This window comes from Pezoporus occidentalis, unplaced genomic scaffold, assembly GCF_034315485.1.
Source record: "Pezoporus occidentalis ecotype Australia unplaced genomic scaffold, CSIRO_AGI_Poc_V1 ctg42, whole genome shotgun sequence".
NCBI lineage: Eukaryota > Metazoa > Chordata > Aves > Psittaciformes > Psittacidae > Pezoporus > Pezoporus occidentalis.
In genome coordinates this window covers 1,035,361-1,062,820 of record NW_026915747.1, presented here as the reverse complement: position 1 = coordinate 1,062,820, position 27,460 = coordinate 1,035,361, and the positions used below count along the sequence as shown (strand labels likewise).

Genomic DNA, 27,460 nt, shown 5'->3' with positions numbered 1-27,460 from the left:
CTGTGAAAAATGTATTTATTTGTTGTGGGAGTACTTTTTATTTTAGAAGAAAAATAAACTTGTTTTTCTGTTTCCAGTTCATCATTTGTATTTCTGACTTCAGATTTGATTTTCTAAAGAAGATTTGTGTAGTTACATATGATTTTGCTATAATTTGCTCATACACTTGATAAAAGAAGTGAGGAATTACATAGATACTTACCAGCATGTAAATGAAACAGAGGAAAGAGTATGTAGAATTTAAATGTGGGGATAAGAAACCAGCCCTTGTGTGGTCATATTCCCAGTAATCGCATTAGCAACAGCTTGAATTTTGAAAGCACTTTATGCAAAAAGGCATGAGGAGCCACCTTTGTAACTTACTCACTAAGGAGAAACAAAATGAAAAGACTGTGGAGAATTGTCATGGCATGCATGAGGTCAAAATGTTCTCCCAAACAGGGATTTAATACCGCTTTTTCCTCATTCACACAGAAGCAACAAATATAATTCGCTGTTCAGTCAGGCATTCTTTTACTTAATATTTTTCTTTCATTTCTTAGACTGTCACAATTAGTGAAACAGATATTGGGTAACCAGTCCTTGTTTTTTGATAATTTACATAATCTATGTACTTCCCTGAAGAAAGTAACTCTCCTAAGCATTTAAATACAAAGTTTTTGACAGTGAATGTCTAAAGAAAAAAGAAACAAACGAACAAACAAAAAAAACAAACCAAAAAACTGTAAACATTCCTAAGTATTGTCATTCTGTTTCCACCTCTAAGGTAATAAGATCTAATGTCTCAATACTATTTGCATACATACTTTAGTGTCCCTTTTCTCATAACCCAAAACAGAAATGAAAGCACTCTTACTATTTGACTGAGGATTTCATTCAAACATTGCTCCATAAGATCCAAAATCCAAATGAAAATTTTCACTTTTTAATTCAGTGGGTAAATCTTATTGACGATAACTGTGCTTCCTGAAAGCTCAGTCTTTGGGATGACCACAGATCAGCTTGACATTTCTCCAGCTTGTTTTCTTCTGACTTCCCTGCCCTCATTTACTGCCAAGAATCAGAGAGTAATGTAGGCTGTAATAACCTCTGAAGACCACCTAGTTTCTTCATACTAGAAACTACCCTAAATTTGAGCAGAGATTCATTACAGCTTGCAAACTTCAGTTTAGGTCAAGGACAGCTTGGAAAAGTGCAGGGGAATTCACGTCTTTATACAGCCTAGGCAGACTTGAGAGCCACTGGAGCTGCTATATGCTGCTTGAAATGGGTACCAGCTGCAGACCTTGTAGTTGGTTGTTTGCCAGTACTCTTGGCAGTATCAGTGCCTGTCTTAATGAAAACCCCTCTCCTGATCAACTGCTCAAGGTGCACCTCAGGTACCACAAAAGGAGTGAGCTAGAGTACTAAGAAGGGGAGTTAACTTTATCGGCAGATTCACAGATGTCAAGTGCCGGCCTCAGTTGTGAGAATGTGTTGCAAGTTTTCACCCAGAGTAAAACACATAAACTGTTTGTGGTTTAAACTGACCTACTGGACTTTACATTGAAACATACTGCTGGAGAAATCTTAAGCATTTTACTGGACTCCTGGGAAGAAAGCCAAACTCAGCGACTGTGCTTCCTTATTTAGGCATAACACTGCCAAACTAAAGATCAGAATGCAAGTAGTGTCTTATATTCAAAGATAAATACCTTGGAATATATGATTCTTTTCTATTAAAAAAAAATTCTTTCAAACTTTATTTAGAATATATGACAATGGACTGCATGAGGACGCGCACTGCCATCATGTTGAGGGAGGTTCTCTGGTAAGGCCAAACACAGTGCACTGCATCCAGTGCTGGGCTCCTCACTTCAAGATGGACATACTGGAGAGACCCCAAAGAACAGCCACTAAGATGATAGAGAGCTGGGACTTCTGATCCTGGAGAAGAGTGTTCAGGGCCAAGTTGGATGGGGCTTCGAGCAATCTGGTCCAATGGAAGATGTCCCTGCCCGGAGCAGGAGGGTTGGAACTAGATGAGCATTCAAGTCATTTCCAACCCAAACCTTTCTATGATTCTAAAGACACTAAAAATTTAGAAAAACAAGGAAATACATGCAACTGACTTATGAAGAGTTAATTTTGTAAGATTAAATAAAGTAATTGGAAGAAAGAAGTTCATTATAATAACACTCTTCTTCCTTACACAACCAAATCAAAATTGAAGAAACAGTAAAATTTCAAAACCAGACAGTATTGACTTCAATTTGGTTTTATAGGCATGATTGAAATCAGTTTGACTTAACTGCTTAACTGGATAAATTAAGGAAATCAAAAGAAATTATACGAGATCAGTGAAAGGCATCTATTACCAAAATGTATCAGAATAAGCTCTTACTACCAGGACCCGATTGGTATAAACTGTGTTGCTTATTGATTCTGTTTCATCATCTGTGCACAAAATATGACCATAACACCCCCCAGAGAAGAAAGATTTAAGTTTTCATTTTGGAGAGGTCCAAATCAATGTGTGTTATGTATCTTAGATGCTGATAATTTATTTTTAAAAGTTACTTTGCCAAAGCTATGTTTAACATTTTTGAACTACAAAGAAAACAGAAAATAAGGATTTTTTTCATATTACTCTCTGTAGAGTATAAGACACAAAAAGACCTCTACGAGGAAATGAATAGGTTACCTTTGTGAGATGTTTAATAGGGTCAGCTGTACAGCTGTTCCACAGTTTCTCCAAACAAGATTTCTACAGCCAGTCAAGGGGGCTGACCTATCTCATTCACAGTTTTGCATACGCTTTTGGCTACTTTGTTAGATTTTGTCCCTTAATGTAATTTACGTTCTATGTGTTCCCCTTTATAATAAAAGTTACACAGTCAATGTATTGTTGTCAGGCTTTTAAGGACCAAAAATCTATATATACTAACTCCTGTTAACGCAAAACTAATGTTTAATTCAGAACACAAACAATGATTATTATAAATTTTGTTACTATGTAGAAACAAAATATCATTGCATGCAGGGCATTATCAAAATGGTAATGAATGTTAAGCCAGAAGAAAATATTCCCCTACAGTATGTTAGAGAGATTTCATTTCTATTCTTTTTTAATTCTGCATCTTTAGTCGTGAGGTCATTCTCTGTATGATTTTGTTCAGGGCAATTACAACATACTTATTAGGTGCATTCTGCATACGACCTGTAGCTCAAAATAAATTAAAGAAAGATACCTCTATCTTTTTCATTTTGTGTTAAACATATATATCAATCCTGTGATCATTGTAGGGAAATGTGACTGATTCTTGTTTTTTTTTTTTCCTCAATATTGTTTTGCGAGCTGTACAAGTGAGACATTGCGTTGGTTATATGTCATCTTGGAACACCTTTGTTGTGAAGATATTTCAGCTTGATTTAGCTTTTAAATACAGGATGAAAGCCTAGTTTCTTGATGTAGCTGTAACTGTTCATTGACTTGATGTTCGACATGTTACTTCCAGATATGTTTCTTTGGTCAGATTAGTTTTATTATGTTATAATGCTTTGCCCAAGAGGTGCAGTAAAAAAGCTGATGGTGTACAACAGTGTCTGGGTCAAAGTAGAGGAAAAGCACACAAAATATTCTGCTAGTTTTTTGAGCACTAAGTCCTAGAAATGCACATAAAAACTACATGAGTATCAGAACAAATATTACATGCACATATTTTTTAAAAAATATCTTTCTGCTCTTATTAATTTCCTAATTTCAGTCTCAAGGCAACCAATTAATTATATCCTTTGAAAATGAACTTTTACCGTTCTAAATTCATTCAATCCTTTCCTTTCCTTAGTCTTCATGCTTTATATGTTCAGTTTCAAATTTTAAATCTTTTGAAAATATTACAAATAAAAAATGTCATTTTTTGTAATGTTCTTATTTTAAAAGTTTAAAAAAAAAATGCTTTTCAGTTCTCCTTTGAAGACCTTATTCTAGCTAGGGAAATAAGTATAGATATCTGTCTCATGAAAAAGCAAACTACAGAAAAGTTTGAATTTAAAAGCAAAGAAAAATAAATGTTTTTTTCCCTAGGGAATTGGTGTGTATATTTCATTCTAGTAAATGAAAAAAGTGAAAAAATATATTAGGCTTTGATATAAATGAATTCTAGTTAGTTAACAATATTTCACTTTTTATTTTTATTATATTTTATTATGTTTTATTACATATATTTTCATTATATTTTTATTATGTGTGCATCAGACACACATTAAGATTAGAAAAAACAGAGAAATGAAATTAAGTCCTCTAATGTTTGTATATCGTCATGCAATCTCTAATTTTATCATCTACTATTTCTGTTTCTGAAGCATCATCATGTGGAAGCCTGGACTAAGCTGTGATGGGAGCCAATTAACAGTCCTACCAGTGTTTTATGTGTAACTAACTTTAATATGTCCAAGGATACAAGTAACTGTAAGATTGTCCATAAGTGAAGACTACAGCAACTACAGTGTTATAGAGGCCAGCACTGGCACAATCATTTTGAATCTACCTTGTGGCTTGAAATAGATCTGCAACAGTTTTATAAATAAGAAAAAAATTATAAAGCATGAAGACTTAGTCACTGTGTTTTATAACTAATGATGCCATGCTCTATGCTGTATATACCTAATATACAGGGAACTTTTTTGATGCTTACACTTTCAAAGAGTACATTTGATATGGAAAAAAAGAACAATCACTGTTCAGATTAAATGTCTAGTATGCATACTAATGTACTAATTTAGACAGTCTGCAGTACTAATATCAGGAGATAAGTAATCTAGATGTTTTCATTTTTGACATGAAAAAACCCATGAGCATTTGTGTTCAATTTCCAGAAATTCTTAGCTTGTCTACCAGAACAGAATGAGGATGATCAAGGGACTGAACCACCTCCCATATGAAGATAGGCTGAGAAAGTTAGGGCTGTTCAGCCTGGAGAAGAGTAGGCTGCGTGGAGACCTCATAGCAGCCTTCCAGTATCTGAAGGGGGCCTACAAGGATGTTGGAGAGGGACTCTTCACTAGAGACTGTAGTGATAGGACAAAGGGTAATGGATTAAAACTTAAACAGGGGAAGTTTAGATTGGATATAAGGAAGAAATTCATTACTGTAAGAGTGGTGAGGCACTGGAATGGGTTGCCCAAAGAAGTGGCAAATGCTCCATCCCTGGCAGTGTTCAAGGCCAGGTTGGACAAAGCCTTGGGTGCCATGGTTTAGTGCAAGATGCCCCTGCCTGTGGCATGGGGGTTGGAACTAGATGATCTTAAGGTCCTTTCCAACCCTAACTATTCTACAATTTTATGATTCTATGATTCTATAAATACCAGTCAGAGCAGGAAAGTACGATTTCACTCGTCTGCTGTCATTTTTTCTTTCTTTTATTTTTTCTTTTTTTTTCAAAACTAAATAAGGTCTAATTGAGAGCTCAATATAAATCTTACTTTGCAACACACTTGGTATCATGTTAATACTGGATCTTCTTTTCTCCAATTGCCTTGCAAACAGTTTTCATGCAGTTATTAATCTCTGTCACAATGAAGTATAACAATAACTGCATATGTGTGAGTCTATGCATGTCACTATTAAAAAACTGTTTGGCATGCCTAGAATTCTTTACTTTCTCAGCGTTGCATATATGCACAGTAAAATGTTATTCTTACACCAAAGTGTTTACAAGTTCTTTTTAATAAATAAATGAAAAAAAGTGAGAATATGATGGACTAGTAATAAATCTATGATGCCTTCAGAGAATTATTTCTTTGCACAAATAAATATTTCATAATTCTGATAAATGAGCAGCTCACCTTGCCAGGAGCATCATCACATAGAGAGCTTTATTTTTTCCCTTACATCTCAGATATTTTCATCACAGGCTTGTTAATCTGGTTAAGACTCATTATTTATTCCTACCAACTGTGTGAAAATAACCCAACACTTTTAAATCATATACAGGCAAAAATCTTCAAATCAGAAGAGTTTTCAACATTGAAGAACACTTTTTTTCCTCACTTCTATCTGAAGTTGTATTGAAATTGGCTAAATATGAAGAATTTTTTAATCTCTTTTACGCAGAGAAAAATGCACACGCCTGTTTTCAAATTCCTCTTAAAAAAAAACAAAACCGTTAAACTTTTAAACTCTTCCCATTCTAAATCTGTAGGGAGTCTGTAGAAATATTTTGATAATTAATCTATGATAACACCGTGGGAAATTCCCGATACTTTTACTTGAAGCTCTCAAAGACAAAAAAATTTGGTCACAGAATCTCTATGTAAAACTTATTTCCCACTGATTTTAACTCAAACTTCAGTGATGTCATGAAGAGAACTCTATCATATTAAAACAGATTGGATCAGAATATGCATTATGAGAAAAAGAATAATAGCCTGGTGTGTTTTCCTTGATTTGATATTAGTATATAATATGTAACAATTAATATATTACTTTAGTAGTCTCCTGTGTTTAAATTTTGGCTCTGGAGTACATGCTTTTACTAATTATGGGTTCATTTCAGCACATCAGTGAGCACTTTGGTGTAGCAAAATACTCAAGGTTATGTTTATAGATACGCAAACGATTAGTCTCATCTAACTTGTAGGAGTTAGTAACATCCAGCATGGAAAAATATAAAATTGATATTAATGTGTCTTCACCAGCATCCTATTGCATTTGAATGTAGCTAAACCAATGTAAGATACGAATTCTCATGAAAACATTTAGGAATCAAAATTTTAATTACCCATAGAAACAGGTAAAACTCTTAACGGCTGGTACCATTATTCAGCTCTTCAGCCAATAAAAGAATTAGTTCTATGAATCCAGCTCTTGAATATTTTTTGTTTGGTAATCATTTCTCAGTCTGTTTTTCTACATACCTGTGTACTGTGTAAGGTATGTTTTCAGAGGATTTAATTTCTGAACCTGATTTCAGATATATATATACACACACACAGACATATATTTCTTCATAGCTGCCTTCAAATAACTGAAGAATGCCTGCAAGGGTGCTGGAGAAGAGGTCTTCATCAGGTACTGTAGCAATAAGAGAAAGGGTAGTGGGTTTAGACTTAAGTAGAGAAAGTTCGGGTTAGATAGAAGGAAGAAGATCTTTACTGCGAGGGTGTTGAGTCGCTGGAACGGGTTGCCCTGGAAGTGCTAAATGCTCCATCCCTGGCAGTGTTTAAGGCCAGGATCAACAGAGCCTTGGGCGACATGGTCTAGTGTGATGTGTCCCTGCCCAAGGCAGGGGGTTGGAACTAGACGATATTAAGGTCTTTTCCAACCCTAAACATTCTATGATTCTATATTCTTTCCCAAAAAAGTATAAAGGAAGTAAGATGTCTGTATCCCTTTTGAAATGCTTTAGTTGCTGCAACAAGTTTATTCTGGATCTAAAATTTAACTGTTAAACAATCATGCTGGTACCTTAAATCGTAGTCATAGAAAACATACATTTAAAAATTAGTTGAAGCTTCCCACAAAGTGCTTCCTGTGCTATGAAACAATGTTTAGCTTCTTCCTTTTTTCTTTTCTTTTTTTTTTTTTTAATCATAATGAAAAGAATGTTTAAAAATTCCAATCTGTCCTGCCGAAGAGAAGGCCCCAGGAAGACCCTGTAACAGCCTTCCAGTACCTAAAAGGGGCCTACAAGAAATCTGGAAAGGTACTTTTTAAAAGGCCATGTAGTGATAACACAAGGGGGAACGGCTTCAAACTGAAAAAAAAGGTAGCTTTAGATTAGATAAAGAAATTTTTTCTGCGGGGTTGGCGAGACACCGGACAAGGTTACCCAGAGAAGCTGCCCAGCCCTATCCCTGGAAGTGTTCAAAGCCAGGCTGGACTAGGCTTTGAGCAATCTGGTCTGGTGGGAAATGGTAGGGAGCTTGGAACTAAGTGATCTTTAGGGTTCTTCTAAACTCTAACCATTCTATGATTCTATAATAATCTGGTTCAGAAATTTCATGGTTTTTAAAATATTAATATCACATCTCATTAGCTGCTTAATAGAAGTATCATCAATTGCACACAGCTTAGATGTCTTCTTCTTAATGTCACATGTAGTAGAATGAATTCAAGCCCTCTGTATATAGGAAGACTGGATCCTGAGCTGAACCAAACCTCACTTACCTCTCTCCATGAGTACTCAGCATACCTTCAAAGTAGTCTCACTGCTTTAACTAATTCATTATTAAAATAGTAGCTAAACTGAACTAAAAGTGGTATCCCTGTCTTTAGTAGATATGGTTCTTCCATTAGTGTGCAAAATAACCTTTTACATTCATAGATGTTCAATATCAAGGTATCCTAAAGTTTAACTGCATACTCCCTGATTTACATTTGCTTGTTTGTTTTATTCCTGTTTTATGCTTTAATTTGGTTGAGTTTAATTTAATGGGAGTTTTGGGGTTTTGAGGAGGTTGTTGGGGTTTTTTTTTAAGGTAGAGAAGCCCTCTTATAACTTCTCAGTACAGCCTGTTTTTACAGACTCTAAGCAGATTGCCTTCCCTTATCTAGGCCTCAGATTTTCTGTTAATTTAATTTTCTTCTCATATGAAAATCATACTTCTGATCATCTTTTTGAGGTCAAGAACAACAGCTATAAAGTTTAAAATAAAGGTGCCTTATGAATTTATGCAGTGTCATAATGATGTTTTCCATTTTATTCTCTATAAATTTTCCCACGAGTTCCTAATATTTGATTCAAAAAGCAGGAAGTATAGAACACTGAATTGCAGGTGGATCTGATCTGAAACATCTCTAAATGTAATTTCCCATGTTGTAAAAATGACTGTAAACTAAAATGTCGAGGAATATAAAATAAGACATTGCTAATGTCCAAAAGAAAAATTGGCAGAGATTGAATCCCCACCAGTGACAAAGGCTGATGTTGGGTAGTATGATGCAGTTGATAGGCATTAGCATTAGTGAGAATGTAGAAGGAATGTAAAGATGAAAACCATGGAGGTTGCTGAGCCACAAATCTTAAGCTGATCACACAAAAATTGACACTGAAGCTTTCAGCCCTGGGATTAAAGGTGGATTTACTTAACTGTATTAGCTTGAGATCAAAAGCTGCCCTTCAGTTTTCACAGCTTTCATGCTCTTTAACCTGCTTTGTTAAGAAAAGCTAATGCAGTTAATCTGAAAACACAATACGTGTTTGAAATATTTTCCAAATTGCAAACAGAATCCAAGCATTAGTTTGCAGATGCACTGATTGCATACATAGAGGAGTTATATTCAGCCAAATAATCCTAAAATTATGAAGTTGATGTTTTAACATTCTAAAAACCCCCAAATTTTCCCCTTGAGATATTGTCATCAAATTCCATCTATGCTGCCTGTAAATTTAGTCATAAATCCTTGCTATATTTACCAGAGATTTGTTTTTCAAAATAGCTAATTTTCATCTCTGATTCAGACACACACTAATTTCTTTGCTTCCTTTTTGCTGAGAAATCTGATATAACAATTTCTCACAGAAAGGGTTTGGCATTTGCCTGAAACAAAATAGGCTCATCTCCTTGCATGGAATTCGTTTCCTTAATAAGACTAGAACTTAGAATCGTTAAACATAGTAATTAAAAAAAATAAAAAAAATCTCTTCATGTAACAGAAATTATTAAAAGGTCAGTGGGAGGTAACATGACAAAGTTCATAATTATATTATTACTAACATAAATAAAACTCAGAGTAAAATTATCATGCAAGTAGAAATAAAATATCAAGTAATGAGTACATGACAGTGGAAAGAACATGACAACATTAGTAAGCCTGAGCATCATCTGTTCTTTCTTCTCAATGTCTGTTGAAGGTGCCACACAACATTAGTACGGTCTAGATGACAGATAGTATATATTGATCACGTATGACAAATTTCATGCATTATTTTTGTATAATTGAGGTACTTAGAGAGCCCTCGGGAGATTCTGATTACTCATTGTAGTAGAAGCTATGAAGGTAAATGCTAAAAGCCTTTCTTTTCCTTTTTTTTTTATGAAAAATATTTTACGAAATAATAAAGGAAGTGTACTTCTTATTCCTCTACTATATTTCAGACAAAAAAAAAAAAAACATGTTTTTGAAGACCAGAGTTAGCAAGCTCATGAGAAAAACCTAGAATTTATAGTAGAATTCTTCTAGAATGTCACTAAATTTTTGTACTGAAGTATGTTTCTCTTACTACCAAATATGGAACTCCTTCAATAGAATGAACAGAAAAATGTTCTAATCTAGCCATCAAGCATACCAGTTTAACTTTACATTCAGTCAACTTCCATGAATTTTCATTTTAGTTAATCCAAATCAAATTTTCTACATATTTCTCCTGTAATAGTACCTCATTACTGAAACTGATACTGCAGTGAGTTAACATACACAACACCATGAACTTCTGCCCCAGAACTCCAGAACCTAGAGTCAACACCAAATGCAAAATCACAGAATCGCAAAATCACAGAATCTCAAAATGAAGTTCAAAGATACCTTTGAAGATCTTCTCGTCCAAACCATTGCTCACAGCAGGGTCACCTAGACTTAGGTCCCCAGAGCTGTGTACAGCCATATTTTTAATATAGAATCATAAAATAGAATCATAAAATCGTATCTCCCAATATCTCCCAGTGATGAAGATTCTACAATCTCTCTGGGCAACCCGTTCTGCTATTCCAGCACTCTCATGTATGTTTAAATAAAATATCTATTTGTGCCCATTGCCTCCTCTCATTTTACTGGACATCACTGAGATGAATCTAGCTCTGCCTTCTTTGCTACTCCCATCAGGTATTTATCTGCATTGATAAAAACACCCTGATTTTTCACCAGGCTGAACAGTCTCAACTATCTCAGCATCTCCTCATATGGCACCTATTCCAATATAACATTTTCTTTTCCCTTCATTGAACTTGGTCCAATGTGTTATGTCTCTCTTAGCAGGAGAAGCTCAGCACTGGACACAACACTCCAGGCAAGATCTCAACAGTTCAGTGCAGATGGTCAGAATCATCTCCCTCTACCTGCATTCAATGCTCTGCCTAATGAAGCCAAGGAAACTGTAGGTCTTCTTTGCTGCAAGAGCACACTGCTGACTGATGTTTATCTTGGTGTCCTCTAGAATTCCCAGATCATTTCTGCAAAATTGATTTCCAGCCAGCCAACTATCACCATGTACTGATGCATGATTTTTTTCTTACCCGGTGAAGGACTTAGCATTCCCTTTCTCTGAACTTGCAGAGATACACATTGACCCATTTCTCCAGCCTGTCAGGGTCCATTTGAATGGCAACACAACTGTCTGACCTGTCAAACACTTCTCCCAGTTTTATATCATTGCAAACTTTCAAAGTATACACTTTTTCCTAGGTAATTAATGAAAATATTAAACAGCAGTGTTAACCTCTGAGATACATCATTACTGATTGTCCTCCAGCTAGATTGTCTTGCTCATAACAATTGTATGAGTCCAGCAATTCAGGCTTTTTTCAATCCACTTTGCACTATAATTTATCTGGACCATATTTAATCAGTTCATCTATGAACATGTTATGGGAGACATTGTGGAAAGTTTTGCTAAAGTCAGGATAAGCAACTTTTGCTGCACTCTCTTCATCTACTGAGCTAGTTATTTCACTGCACAAAGCTATCAGTTTGGTCAGGCATAATTATACCTTCATAAATCCATACATGTCTTTTGTCACCAGGTTTCCTGTACCATTCAGCAGCAGGCCAACATCTTTCCTACTCTTTTGCTGATGGTTAACCTGTAGAAGCCCTCCTTGTTGCCCTTCACATCCATTGACAGATGCAATTCCATGCGGGTTTTGGTTCTCCTGACCCCAACCCTGCATGCTTGGACAGAGCCTCCACATTCCTCATGGGCTACTTGCCATCACTCCACCTCTTATAAGTCACTTTTCGCAGAATCACAGAATGGTTGAGGTGGAGAACACCACCAGAAGTCATCTAAACCAACATCCCTCTCAAGCAGGGCCACCTAGAGCATATGAATCAGAGCTGTGTCCATACAGCTCTTGAATTATCTCCAGGGAAGGAGGCTCCACAACCTCTCTGGGCATCAATTCTAATGCTCCTTCACCTTCACAGTAAGTTCTTCCTCATGTTCAGGTGGAACTTCCTGTGTTTTAGTTTATGCCCATTGCCTCTCATCTTATTGCCTGGCACCACTGAGAAGTGTTTGGCCCCATCCTATTGACACCCTCCCTTCAGATACTCAGATACATTGATCAAATTCCCTTAACCTTACCTAGGCTGAAAAAAAACCACCTCCCTCAGCCTTTCCTCATACAAAAGATACTCCAAACCTTTAGTCATTCTAGTAGCCCTTTGCTGGACTTGCTTCAGAAGCTCCGTGTCTCTTATACAAAGGAGCCCAGAAGTGAGCATAGTACTCCCAGTGCAGCCTCACCAGGGCTGAGTGAGAGGGAGAATTATCTCCTTCAACCTGCTGGCAGTGCTTTTCCTAATGCAGGATACTACTGGCCTTCTTGGCTACAAGGGCATGTTGCTGTCCTGTGGACAACTTGAAGCCACAAAGGAGAATAGCTCTCCACAAAGATATTTTCCAGAAGATCAGCCCTCAGCCTATGGTGCATGGGGTAATTCCTCCCCAGGTGCAGGACTTGCCTTTGTTTAATTTCAAAAGGTTCTTCTCTACCCTTCTCTCCAGCCTGTCTAGATCCTTCTGAATGATGATAGCCCAGCACACCCTGTTTCGTTTCATTAGCAAACTTGCTGAGGAGGCTCTCTATGCCTTCATCCAAGTCACTGATGAATAAATTGAACAGAACTGGACCCAGTAAGACCACTAGCTATAAGCTTTAGGAATAAGGCTTGAGGGCGTGAGATATGTGAGGAAGGGATTAATGAAGTGTGGTAGTTGCAACACCCTGATAGGGGCTGATGGGCTGATGATGTGGGTGATGAAGCTATCAGGCAGAGGCCTGATGGCCCCTTAATGCTGCTTCAGCTAGGTGGAAGAGGGTGTGATACTAATGTTTCACGGTTCTGTTCCAGGCTTGCACAGGACCCACAGCTCTTGAGCAGCCTGACCTAAGGTAATCAAAACTCTCATTATCTCTCATTTATATATAAAAATACACCAAAGTGAGAAAGTGGCTACCCCCTACACTATCTATAATGGCTGTAACAGGTAATTTGACTACAGTCTCACCTCTACTTCTGTCCAAAGTATAAATTTGGCATTTGAACTCTATGGCAAAGGATGAGAATATTCTTTGCAGACCCTACCTTACAGACAAGTCAGTGGGCTTGCTCCTCTCTCTTCCCCATAGCAGGGAGACCTCTTTGGTAAGATTTGCACCTCCAACTATGTGGGATGATACACACATGGAACCAAGCTTAATGAATTACTAATTGCTAGGTTTTTTTTTTTCACATAAGCTCAATTAATTGTTGTTTAGTTTTGAATTTTAGTGCTAATGCAGTAAGTGAATTTATCAATGGCAATTCCAAATCTGCATTTCTGTTGTTTCAATAAACCACATTATTTGTGAATCCATAATTGCGAAAGTTCTTATTGAATGTGACCAGATGTCTAGTGTCAAATTGGTTGTAATCAAAAATTAACACTAACTGCACACAGCCCCTGTGATCTCTGAGGACTGTCAAATTGGTTGTAATCAAAAATTAACACTAACTGCACACAGCCCCTGTGATCTCTGAGGACTTAATGTAAATAAGGAGTTTTTATTAATCCACACAGGTTTGTTGGGGGTTTTTTGTTCGTGCTTCTTTTTCTTCTTTTTTTTTCTTTTTCTCCTCATCTCATATCTTTTAATGTAAATAAGGAGTTTGGATCCATCTGAAAATACCATGCAATCAGAATTTGGCACAATGCGGAACAGGCAGCAAAGAATATTGCACCAAAACCCAAGAACTGACAAAGAAAATAAGTTCTTCATTAGCAATGTTACAGAGCATAACAAAAGTTACTATTTTTTTATTCCTTTTTTTGCCTTATTACTATACATGATTTGAACTTTTTGAAAGCCAGACTTTAGCTGTTCAAAACATGTGGAGAGAGAACAAGTGGTTCCAATGGGAATCTCATGAAAGCTCTCAATGCTCTTTTCTCACTGATGAACATTTCACTGCAGAGGAAAATACATTACCATCTTGAATGAGCAACAAATAGGTAAATATATTTATTTCACTGTCTTGAAAATTCAAAAATCTTGAAAAGAAATGAAAAAAATACTTATTATGTTATACAATATGCATTGATGGATGAGTTTATACATATGGCTTGCATCTGTATGCAGACAACGCTTCAGATGCTTAAAGCAAAAAAGTAAAAAGAGAAAGTTGCATGCTGAATGGTTTACAGTGTGAATTCAGTTTTCCTTGCATGGGAGTCAGAACTTAAGAGTCTCACTTACAACTGGGAGGAAAGAAGATATTCAAGGTGGTGAAGGTGAGTACTAGTCACATAACCTGCCACTTGAAAGCCTCAGAGAAAAGAGAAATGAATAAAAAATTGAATTGTGAGCCAGCCAAAGGAAGTTGTCATGGTTTAACCACAGCTGGTAACTTAAGTACCATGGAGCCACTTGCTCATTACCCACAGACAGTGGAACAGGGTGGAGAATCAGGGGAAAAGGGTAAAACCTGTGTGTTAAGAACAGTTTGATAAGTAAAAATAAGTACAATATAGTACTAATGATAATAATGAAATGGGGAATATAAAGGAGGGAGATATAAAACTAAAATGGAGAAAAAAAAATCAATATAAAAAAAAAAAACACTACTACAAAAAACCCACAACAAGCAACACTGATGCACAATACAATTGCTCACCACCTGCTGACCAATACCCAGCCTGACCTGAGCAGCGGTCGATCCCTTGCGGGTAGCTCTCCCCAGTTTATATACTGGGCGTGATGTACTGTGGTATGGAATACACCTTTGGCTAGCTTGGGTTAGGTGTCCTGTCTCTGCTCCCTCCTGGCTTCTTTTGCTGTTCCTCACTGGTAGACCATAAGAGACTGAAAAGTCCTTCATCAGAGTGAGCATTACTTAGCAACAACTAAAACACAGGTGTTTTATCAGCATTGTTCTCAGACTTAGAGACAAAACATAGCACTGTACTTCCTAGTAAGGAAGAAAATTAACTCTATCACAGCTGAAACCAAGACAGAAGTTATAAAAAACCTCAGTCAAATCCAAACCCAACAAACAAATAAGATTAGCATCAGAACAAACCACGAGAGACATATCCCCTATGCTAGTTCTGTTTTTTATTTAAAGTATTACTGTATAGGGGCTATAGGGATGCTGGGAATGGACTCTTCATTAGGGGTTGTAGTGATAGAATAAGGGGTAATGGGTTAAAACTTAAACAGGGGAAGTTTAGATTGGATATAAGGAAGAAGTTCTTTGCTGTAAGGGTGGTGAGGCACAGGAATGGGTTGCCCAGGGAAGTTGTGAATGCTCCATCCCTGGCAGTGTTCAAGGCGAGGTTGGACGGAGCCTTAGATGACATGGTTTAGTGGGAGGTGTCCCTGCCCATGGCAGGGGGGTTGGAACTAGATGATCTTAAGGTGCTTTCCAACCCCAACTGTTCTACGATTCTATGATGCAATGATTACTGAAGGAAGACTAATTAAAACCAAAAGAATCAAATTAGCTGTTAGAGGTGTGATACTTAAGCAGAGAAAAAGTTTAGAGCTGTGTCTCAAATTAGCTAGTATCACAGTACTCAGGATCACAGAATGGTTGAAGTTGGAAGGGAACACATCTTGTCCAAGAATAAACTCCACAGCCTTTCTGGGCAGTCTTTGTTAGTGCTCAGGTCACCCTTCCAGTAAAAAACAGTGTTTCGTTATGTTCAGATGGACTGTCCTGTGTTTCAGTTTGTGCATATTGCCTCTGGTCCTGTCATTGGGCACCACCTCTTTGCACCCTCCTTTCATGTATTTATATGCATTGATGAGATCCCCCCGAGCCTTCTCTTCTCCAGACTAAACAGCCTTCTCTCAGCCTTCCCTCATCATTTTAGGGACCCTTCTTTGGGATCTTCAGAATTGAATACAGTATTCAACATGTGGTCTCACTAGGGCTAAGGAGAGGGGAGAAATCAAGACAAATTATATTACTTATAATTTCCTTCTCCATCTTAATCTTTTGTTCTCTCTCTTTTCACATTGCATTATCTTTATTTTAGTCCCTCTGTGTACCTTTGTTATGATAAATTCTCTGTCCTCTGTCATTTTGTTCTACTATTAGTCAATTTAGCTGTCAATCTCATCAGTCATTATTCAGATTAGAGCTGTATTTTAACCTACATTTCAGATTTATTAGAAGTGAAACATTTTAGCATGAAATATGCCAAAATAATATACATAGATATTGTATGCTCATAAAACCTGCTGCCGCTTTCAGAATCAAGGTGAAAGACAGTTTTGGAGAGATAATTGTTGCTATTTATGGGAAATGGGTTCTCATTAAAAATAAAGGTTAAATGAGGAAGTTAGTTCCTTCCTGGCAGAGAAATTTACATTTCTTTGTAAAGTGACAGCTTTCAATAGCAACAAAATCTAAATTTAACCTTGCTATATAATAGACTTCCTTCCTTATTAAACTCTTTTTGGACTTAATATAAGAAACTTTTCTTAAAGCTTATTTTTGTTCATGCTTGGCTTCCTTCCTAAAGCAAAAATTTCTGGAACATTAAGGGAAAATCCTTTCAGCCATAATTATAAGATTATGAAATATATATTCCTATATAAATGCTAACTTCTGACTACTAGTTTCTTGGTGGAATAGATCACTAAAAATCAGTTGTACTTTGCCAGTTTCAACTCAGATATGCAAATATTTCAGGGGTGAAAATAAAGTAATTAAAAAACCCCACAAACCTGACAAAAAGCTAAAAGGGTGATTATTCCTCCATATATGTATGGTAATATTTCTTTTTTCCTCCAACTCAGACCTTGAAGTAAATATTATGATGCACAGAAATTTTTATAAGGGAAAAGATTAAAGCAGAAGTTGCAATGAGGCCAGATGAAGATGCATTATATTGTCACAGGAATGTGCTGAAAGAGGTTTCTACTCAGCGGCAGAGCAAACCAACGTCTAGATGTAACACAAGGGTAGATATGTGCAATGGCATGCTAGAGATTAAACAAAGAAAATATGCCTTCTTTTTTTTTTCTGAAATGTATGCAAAATATTTTCTGAAGGATATTTTTCTAGGTAAAGTTTATTACCACTACCATTACTAACTTTAAATTAGAATATTCTTTACAAAGAATACCCATTAAGTTCTTGGTTAGAGACGTGCAGAAGAAAGCACTTTTCTGACTAATATCTTGGAAAATGAACCAAAGGAAGCTTCCCAGTGTAATGGATCTTCTGTTTTAAATTTAATTTTCAGCTGGTGCTATTTTTAAATGTATCTTTGGATGATAGTTTCAAATTGTGTGTTCTGAATCAAACTGAAGGTCAACTTTGCAGAGACAGTAGCTGAGGAGATAATATTCATGCAGATCCAAATACCAATTTCTACATTGACAATGCTTGTTATAGGGGAGTCCATAAACAGGACATTTAATTTAGAGGGAATGTAAATCATATCAAAAGGATATAGAAGCTGTGCAAAAAACCTGCAGCATCGGAAGAAACATTCATTAATGAAAAAGTCCTTTAGTTAAATGCATGCTTTTGCTGAAGCACTTGCTTTAGAAATGTTAGAGCTAGAAATATAAGCACTATATTAAAAGTCTTCAAGATATTTCATGATTTTAACTTTTCTGTTTCCTGTTCTTTAGGTATTAAATGAGTACTTGTTTTTCACTCATTTCATATATATTCTAATATATATTTACTTTTCTGTAGCTATTTAACTCTGTGTGGAACATTCTGTGTGGATGTTTCTAGACTTTTTTTTTTTCAGGAAAAAAATGTGAAAAATAGGTTACAAATTTGTGACAGCAGGTTGTTTAACATAATGGAGCAAAAGTGACTAAGGTAAGAAAAATTAAAACTCTCCAAACTACAGCAAACCCAACCCTCCCTCATGAGATGTACCTAGAGAGGAAATCTAAATCTCTCAGTTCATTCTTTTCTATCTTTCTCAGTCCATGTGTAGCCTTTAAAAAAATGTCTGTGTGAGAGAGATACAATTGCTGTTTTAATTACAAGTCACAAAAGCGAAAGCAACAGATATATAAACATATTTCAGGTATTTATTAAATATCTGCTGAACTGTTATAGAACTGTTAGTTCATTAATGAATTCCCCATGGATTAACAGCTGATTCCCAACACCTTCATCTACAAAGACCCAGGAAATAATTTGCATTTTCATTTTATGTGCACTCATTATAATTTCTTTTATATGTTACTAATTATAAGCCTTTACATTTCTTTGCTCTTTTTTTCTCGATAAAGTCTGACAGAATTAATACTGTATAAAAAAGAAAACCCTGAAAGAATATATAAATGAACTGGCTGAATAAATACACCTAACTGCAAAGTTCTCCTTCAAACTGATCAAAGTTAAGAAGTATCAACTTACAAATAAAACAAACTCAATGAAAAATAAAATCAAATTAAATTAAAAAAAAAGGGTGCTTCATTCCTTGGTCAATGAAAAGACTGTGAGGATTTTGCTCATAATATCAAGGTTAATTAAGGCCCCATACAAGGTGTGTTTAGAATTTTCTGGAGTTTTCTTCTTTTCACAGTGTATTTCTAAATATAATTCAAGATTGACAAACACTCAGAGACCATGATTTCTTAATATGCATAAATCAGGAATATCTGCTGTACATCTTGCATAATAACATGTAAACTTTTCAAGAGATAACATTACAAATACCACTTTCTGGACTCATGAGAGTGTGCGTTTAGAGCACATGGCCCTCAGAAGGCGAAGACAGAACTTTTTCCCTCCGGTTTCCCCAGCATTCCTCAGAATGTGCCAAAGGTAATAAAATAATTTCATACATATTCCAATCATCTCCCTTGTGCTTCACGTCAAGAGCAATCAGTAACTCTACCCCTGAAACTTCACCCAAATGTCACAACTAGTCTTCCTGTTTCTCTCTGTTATTCAAGGATTCCATTCCACAGATCAGTGCTTGAACCATTAATCCAAAGACATGTCTATCCAGAAGAAGATAGTAAGTAGGAGTGACTAAGATAAATTGAGACAAAAAAGGGCATTCCTTGTGTTAAGCAGCAACTACACCACGATATGTCTGCATTTGGGTTTTTCATTTATGAGACAAACTTTAAGTTTAATATGAAGTAAATATATTGTGTATGACTCAGTTTTCTAAACATATGACTTCAATTTCATTTTAGGTGCCAGAAAAGCACTCTCTCTGGTCTTCACATGCTGCTAAAGAAGACTGACAATGTCTTGGACATCTCAGTTCCATGAGGATGCCTATGAAACACAAGGGCATTTCAAATGGTAATATCTGCCTTTACCTATGTAAAAGAAAACATTCTCTGGAGTGGGATTACTTTTGCGATTAGATTGCTATATTTAAGGGTATATATATAGACATTTACATGTGTTTGGCAGTCTGAACTTCACTAGAGATCTAATCTGTAAAGGTGATGTAGACTAAAAAGAAATGCAGATGGCCAGCCACCATTTTTCTACTTTGTGCAAGTAGACACAACCCCTAGGCTACAGTGACTCTGCGAATCAATTTTTATTTTTCTATTTACTGTGTAGTTTAATCCCTTTGCTTATAAGTAAATACATAGGTAGCTGTAGGTATATGGTTTTTGTTTGTCGTTTTGTTTTTTTTTTAATCAGAATTAACATAACAGAGGTGACACTGTTAAAGCCTACAGGGAAAATATTGACAGATAGTTACACTTCTGGAATAGTCAGGAGTTGTGAGAAGACAAAATGTGGAGGAAGTTGCAATGGGTCATATAAACAGTGTTTTATTGAATACATGATTTTCAGAACAGAGTGGAACTATGAATTACAATTCACAGGATCATCAGTTGAAGCTTTTTTATTGATCTCTCTTTAGGACTGAGAGATCTAGGATGGAGTACATGTTCAGTGAAAAATGTTCTTTTAAATGTAACTGGATAATTCTTTCCTTCGTTGATTGTTTCATTTTTTTCTTGAGGACTTTCCTTAGGGCTCCATGAGACTTCCAGCAGCGGATTAAAAGTGGATGACTGAGGCTGTTATACCTCCCACCTTAAAGCATGGTTACACTGAGCTTAAAATCGGCTGAAAACTGCTGCAGTTTTTGACCTGATTCAGTGGATCAGGAGAGGATCAGAATGAATCAGGCTGGTTCCACGTTAGGTGTAGTAAAGTGCCTAGCAAAATATAGGTAAGACAAGTAAAAGCCTCAGAGTATGACTTTATTCAATATCTTGCCTACCATATCTTTTTTTTTTTCTTCCCCTTAGTTTTCTTTCCAAAGTGCATGAATTCCACTTGGTATATTTCCAGCAGGTATCATTATCTTACCAAATGTTTTTAGACAGAGCTGTAATAAAAGTGTTTCATTTCTGTTCATAAGACTCTCCCTTTATATACCAAAAATGCTTGGAAGACATGTCACCAGGTCAACAACACATTCAAGCATTTTTTTTTTTTATATACTCAAGGCCAAAAATACTTAAAAAAAAAAATCACATCTCACCCAATTTTGCCTCATGATTTTAAGCTAGTTTAATATTCTCATTGTTTTTTATTAATAGTATAAACTCCTAGGATTAAAATCCAGGCTTAATCTCCCAGGATTAAAACAAAAATATTAAAATAATTCAATCATGAAATATAACAACAAAAAATTCTATGTGAAACAGTATATAATGGTAAAAAATCAGATGAATTCTTTTGCATTACTGGATTTGATCAAAGAATTACTTTCAAAGATCCACTGTTCATTTTCAAAAAATGTGGTTCATAGAAAACCCTCTCTGTGAAAGCTTTGAGGAATAACAGAATACATTCTGCTTATGGTAGGTTAAGAAAATCTTTTCTTGTATTTGCTAGCTCACAGTTGTTGATTATACTTTACTTTTGCTAGCAGGACAGAAGGAAAAGTGAGAAAACAACTCAAATATGGGTTTTTGAAGAAAAGAAATATGGGAGACTGTAAAAGAATAATTTGTAGTCAACTTGCTGAATGAGAATATAGAAAAATTGTCACAGACAGGAACGTGAGTCAGTCTCCACTGAATTCCAAGTCAAGGCTCCACTGACCAGAGCTCAACCACCACAAAGAGAAAGAAAAGTGGATTCTGACTCATAAAGAAATAATGCTTGTGCTGAATGAGCAGAAGTGATGAATTGTACATTAAGAACTCCAGAAACTAACATGAACCTACATGGGTAGCCGAATGAAAGATACATAAAAGGACTTCAGTATGGCTACACTTTTCCCACTATACACAACTCTTTTGTCAGGCCGTACCTGGAATACTGTGTTCAGTTTTGGTCTCAGCTATCTAGAAAAAGATGTGGACAGGCTGGAGAGGGTCCAGAGTAGGACCACAAAGATGATCCAAGGACTGGGAAGAAGATGAAAACTCCCTTTTTAGAAGGAGTCGCAAGGAAAAGATGAGGGGTAGTAGGCACAGGTTACTCCTGGGGACACAAAAGGAAAAATAATTCCTTGACCGGACACGAGGAAAAATTTTCGCAATGAGAGCAATCAGCCATTGGAATCTCCCAGGGAAGTGGTAGATTCCCCAGCACTGGACACTTCTAAGATTGCTTTGGAAAGGATGCTGGGTCATCTAGTCTAGGTTACGTTTTTGCTAGGAAAGGCTGGATCAGATCACTGAGGTCTCTTCCTATCTGCTGTTCTATGATTCTATGATACACTTTTATTAAATTCTGTCTTATCTCCACAGTAAGCATTTAACTAGAGATTCCACAAGACCATAGGGCCAGTTACTTGCAGAAAGGTGAGTTAAGACTCTCTTATCCAGATTCTTCTTTTTCTTTCCTCAGGGTATAGGGAAGAAGAATCCAAATAGATTTGATGCAGTAAAAAAAGAGTACAAGCTTTCCCTCCTCTTCCACCTTCCTCTTAGGTGTTATTTCACCTAAGCAATGAAATCATCACCAGATGGTATTTTAAGGGATCAGTAAGATTCAGGAAAAGTTTCCTCACCTGTAAAGAATTATTTAATACTTAGAGAGTTTGATATGTAAAACTTGTTGTCCAGATGTAAACGGATTTTATTACTTTCATACATTTTCAAAGAAACAGATATATTGACAATTCTCTTAGAAATAATTTAATAATATTAGGGAAGAAACTTTTTTTAAAGTTTTATGAACTTATAACTTTTTTCACATATTTTTTTGAAAAGTACTGACATTATGTATGCACACTGTGTGCACCAGGTAATACAAATAAGGTCGGTCAATGAACACTAATACCACTGTGTCATGGATGAGTGATTTAGGATTGCTCAAAGAATCACACTTAAAGGTATTAGTGAATGGGGTGTTATTATGAATTTATAAAAGTAAACCTTTAAATTTGATGGTAAGGTTCACTCTTACATGTGTGAATCTTAGTCCACAGTTTGTGATTTGAATCCTCTGTAATCTTGCATACTGCACAGTTATTTATACTTGTGATGAACGAACATAAAATTGCTCTTTCGTTTTGTAATATTTCTCACTGATTTCACAGAAGTACATGACAACAGGTAGTATGAGAGTGTATTAAACTGAGATCATGGTGCAGTTTTAATCATGACAAATACCTCCTAAAGGAAACATCTTAAAAAGACACAGAAAAGAAAGACTAACACATTAATCCAGTTTTAAAGTCTTTATACATTGATCTTTTCCCTCTAGTGAAATTCTTTAGTTGTCGCTTGTACTTGAATAGAGTAGACTGCACCCATTTTTTATCAAAAACATACTGACAGAAACACTTTCCTTCTAGCTTCTGGCTCCAAGCTTTATAATTTCAACAGGATTTCAGTCATCAGTTTCTGCAAAGAATAGTCTATGACAGGGGTTTAGCTTTTGTACCATAGAGTTCTGTTAAGCTGTTTAGGACAACAAAAGCAAAAATAGAGAATATGGAAGTCTGGGTGTGTTTTTGTGTGTCAACTGGTTTCAAATCTCAGACACATTTTTGTATGAAATATATTCTTATAATGCAATGCACAATTTGCATAGCTATCATAATTTAACCTGTTGGGCAGCTGGGACCAACCAAGGAGTGAATCAGGACAGTAAAATAAGAAAACTCATGGGTTAAGATAAAGACAATTTAGTAGGTAAAGAAAAAGATGTGCACACAAGCAAAGCAAAACAAAGAATTAATGCACCATTTCCTATGGGCAGTCAGAGGTTCAGCCATCTCCAGGACAGCAGGAATCCATCATGGACCATTCGTTGGATAAAGAACTGGCTGGACGGCCACACACAAAGAGTTGTGGTCAATGGCTCAATGCCCAGCTGGAGACCAGTAACAAGTGGCGTCCCTCAGGGATCGGTGTTGGGACCGGTCTTGTTCAACATCTTTATTGGTGACATGGACAGTGGGATTCAGTGCGCCTCCAGCAAGTTTGCCGATGACACCAAGCTGCGTGGTTCGGTTGATACACTGGAGGGAAGGAATGCCATCCAGAGGGACCTTGACACCCTTGTAAGGTGGGCTGATGCCTACCTTATGAAGCTTAACCATGCCAAGTGCAAGGTCCTACACTTGGGTCGGAGCAATCCCAGGCACAGCTACAGGTCGGGCAAAGATGAAATTCAGAGCAGCCCTGTGGATAAGGACTTCAGAGTGTTGGTTAATGACAAACTTAACGTGAGCAGGCAGTGTGCACTCACAGCCCAGAAAGCCAAATGTATCCTGGGCTGCAGCAAAAGGAGCATGACCAGCAGGATGAAGGAAGTGATCCTGCTCCTCTACTCTGCTCTCATGAGACCTCACCTGGAGTATTGTGTGCAGTTCTGGTGTCCTCAACATAAAAAGGACATGGAACTGTTGGAACAAGTCCAGAAAAAGGCCACAAGGATGATCAGGGGACTGAAGCACCTCCCGTATGAAGACAGGCTGAGGAAGTTGGGGCTGTTCAGCCTGGAGAAGAGAAGGCTGCGTGGAGACTTCATAGCAGCCATCCGGCATCTGAAAGGGGCCTATAGGGATGCTGAGGAGGGACTCTTCATTAGGGACTGTAGTGATAGGACAAGGGGTAACGGTTTAAAACTTAAATAGCGGAAGTTCAGGTTAGGTATAAGAAAGAAATTCTTTACTATAAGGGTGGTGAGGCACTGGAATGGATTGCCCAAAGAAGTTGTGAATGATCCATCCCTGGCGGTGTTCAATGTCAGGTTGGACAGAGCCCTGGGAGACATGGTTTAGTGTGAGGTGTCCCTGCCTATGACAGGGGGTTGGAACTTGATGATCTTAAGGTCCTTTCCAACCCTAACTATTCTATGATTCGATGATTCTATGCCTACTTGGGAAGACAAATGCCATTATTCCCAACGTCCCCTCCCTTCTTTCTTCTTCCTCCAGCTTTATATCTTGAGCATGACTCTATATGGTGTGGAATATTCCTTGGGTCAGTTGGGGCCAGCTGTCCCAGCTGTATCCCCTCCCAGCTCCTTGTGCACTCCCAGCCTGCTCGCTGGTGGGGTGGTGTGAGGAGCAGAAAAGGACTTGGCTCTGTGTAAGCACTGCTCAGCATTAGTTAAAATATCCCTGTGTTATCAGTACTGTTTCCAGCACAAACCCAAATCATAGTCCATATTAGTTACTGTGAAGAAAATTAACTCTATCCCAACCAAAAGCACTACAATAAATATATCTATAGAAAATTGAAACTAGTTAGGACCTACTCCTGAAGCTAGACTATGTTGGGTTCGCCCTGCTAGATGCCAGGTGTCCACCAAGCTGCTCTATCACTCCCTCTCTTCAACTAGACAAGACAGGGAGATCACCCACTGATTATCACCATGGGTGAAAGAGACTCAATTTGGGGAAATTAATTTATTGTCAATCAAATCAGAGTAGAATCCTGAGAAATAAAACCAAATCTTGAAAGCACCTTCTTGCCACCCCTCCCTTCTTCCGGGGTTCAACTTCACTCCTGATTTTGTCTACCTCCTCCCCCAGTGGCACACAGGGATGGAGAATAGGGGCTGTGGTCAGTTCATCGTACATTGTTTCTGCTGCTCCTTCCTCCTAAGGAGAGGACTCCTCACTCTCTTCCCTTGATCCAGTGTGGGGTACTTCCCATGAAAGTTCTCAATGAATTTGTCCAACATGAGTCCTTCCCATGGGCTGCAGTCCTTCAGGAACAGACTGCTCCAGTGTGAGTCCCTTCCATGGGCTGCAGTCCTTCAGGAACAGACTACTCCAGTTTGGGTCCCCTTCAGGGTCACAAGTACTGCAGCAAACTTGCTTCAGTGAGGGCTCCTCTCTCCATGGGGCCACAGCTCCTGACAGAAGCCTGCTCCAGCAGGGGCTTTCTACGGGGTCACAGCCTCCTTCAGAGGGAGGAGGGTCATCCATTTTCCCCTTCTTGAAAATGGGGTTATATTTCCCTTTTCCCAGTCATCGGGAACTTCACCTGACTGCCAGGATTTCTCAAATATGATGGCCAGTGGCTTTGCAACTTCATTTGCCAGCTCCTTCAGGACCCACGGATGGATCTCATCAGGACCCACGGACTTTTGCACATTCAGGTTTTTAAGATGGTCTTGAACCAGTTCCTCTCCTACAGTGGGCCCAAGGTCTTCATTCTCACAATCCCTGTGTCTGCCTTCCAAGACTTGGGTGGTTTGGTCAGAGCCTTTGCCAGTGAAGACGGAGGCAAAGAAGTCATTCAGAACCTCAGCCTTCTCCAAATCCCGTGTAGCCAGTTCTCCCGAGAGCTTCCTGAGGGGGCCTACATTCTCCCTAGTCTGTTTTTTATTTGCTATGTACCTGTAGAATCCCTTCCTGTTATCTTTAATACCTCTAGCTAAGTTTAATTCTAACTGAGCCTTAGCTTTCCTAACCTGGTCCCTAGCTTCTCAGACAACATCCCTGTACTCTTCCCATGCCACCTATCCTTGCTTCCACTTATTATAAGCCTCTGTTTTCAATTGAATTTTCCTCAGGAGCTCCTTATCCATCCAAGCAGGTCTCCTGGCCCTCCTGCTGCACTTCCTTCTGGTTGGGATGCAACACTCCTGAGCTTGCAGCAGGTGATCCTTGAATATCAACCAAGAGTCTTGGGCCCCTCTACCCTCTAGGGCTGTATCCCATGGAACCTTCCAAAGCAGGTTCTTGAAGAGGCCAAAGTCTGCTCTTTTGAAGTCCAGGGCAGTGAGCTTGCTGCACACTCTTCTCACTGTCCTGAGGATCTCAAATTCAAGCATCTCATGATTGCTGCATCCAAGGCTGCCCTGAAGTGTCACATTTCCAACGAGCCCTTCCCTGTTGGTGAGCACGAGGTCAAGCATGGCACCTCTCCTTGTCAGCTCCTCTATTACTTGCAGAAGGAACTTGTCTTCCACACAATCGAGGAACCTCCTGGATTGCTTGTGCTGGGCCATACCGTCCTTCCAACAGATGTCAGGGTGGTTGAAGTCACCCATGAGAACAAGGGACTGTGAGCGTGAGGTTTTTCCTGTCTGTAGAGTGCTTCATCCGCAGGTTCTCCTTGATCAGGCAGTTTGTAACAGATCCCCACAGTAATGTCTCCCATAGCTATATTCCCTTTAACCCTGACCCACAAACTCTCTGTGGTCTGCTCACCTGTCCCCAGACAGAGTTCCATACTCTCCAGCCTATCCCTAACATAAAGGGCAACTCCCCCTCCCTGCCTGCCAGGCCTGTCTTTCCTAAAGAGCCTGTAACCTTCCATTCCAACACTCCAGTCATAGGAGCCATCCCACCATGTTTCTGTGATGCCTATTATATCATACCCCCGTAGACGTGCACACATCTCTAATTCCTCTTGTTTGTTCCCCATGCTACGGGCATTTGTATAGAGGCATCTAAGCCAAGCTCCACTGAAGCCGGCTCATTGGCTGGAGCAGCTGGGATATCTCTACATTGCTCCAAGCATTTATTATAGGCGCTGGCAACTGACTGGGTGTGTTGGGATGCAATGATGCCCCCCTCCCCCAACACATCTAGCTTAAAGCCTCCTTGACCAGTCTGGCAAGACTCCTACCAAAACTGCTCTTTCCCTTCTTTATCATCAGACCACCTCCACCAGCCCCCACTAGACCTGGCCTACAAGCTTGGGTCCCGTGTTCAAGACACCCAAACCCCTGACTATGACACCACCCTTTTAACCAGTTATTAACCTGGCTAATCCTCCTAGCGTTTTTTAGGTCCTCCCCTGTACCCTGGAGAATTGATGAAAAGGCCATCTGAGCTCCAGAGCCCCTAACCACCTCTCCCAGGGCTCTGTAGTCCTTCTTTAT

At 38.0% G+C, this 27,460-nt stretch overlaps 1 long non-coding RNA gene across 1 annotated transcript in view; it reads right to left on the bottom strand.

Annotated features, from left to right (window-relative positions):
• LOC134171725 (uncharacterized) overlaps positions 1 to 27,460 on the bottom strand; it is a 216,529-nt gene that overhangs the window by 55,881 nt on the left and 133,188 nt on the right. Inside the window, exon 2 of the long non-coding RNA XR_009967717.1 lies at positions 14,861 to 14,884. This is a non-coding gene — a long non-coding RNA (uncharacterized LOC134171725). The remainder of the gene's footprint in view (positions 1 to 14,860; positions 14,885 to 27,460) is intronic.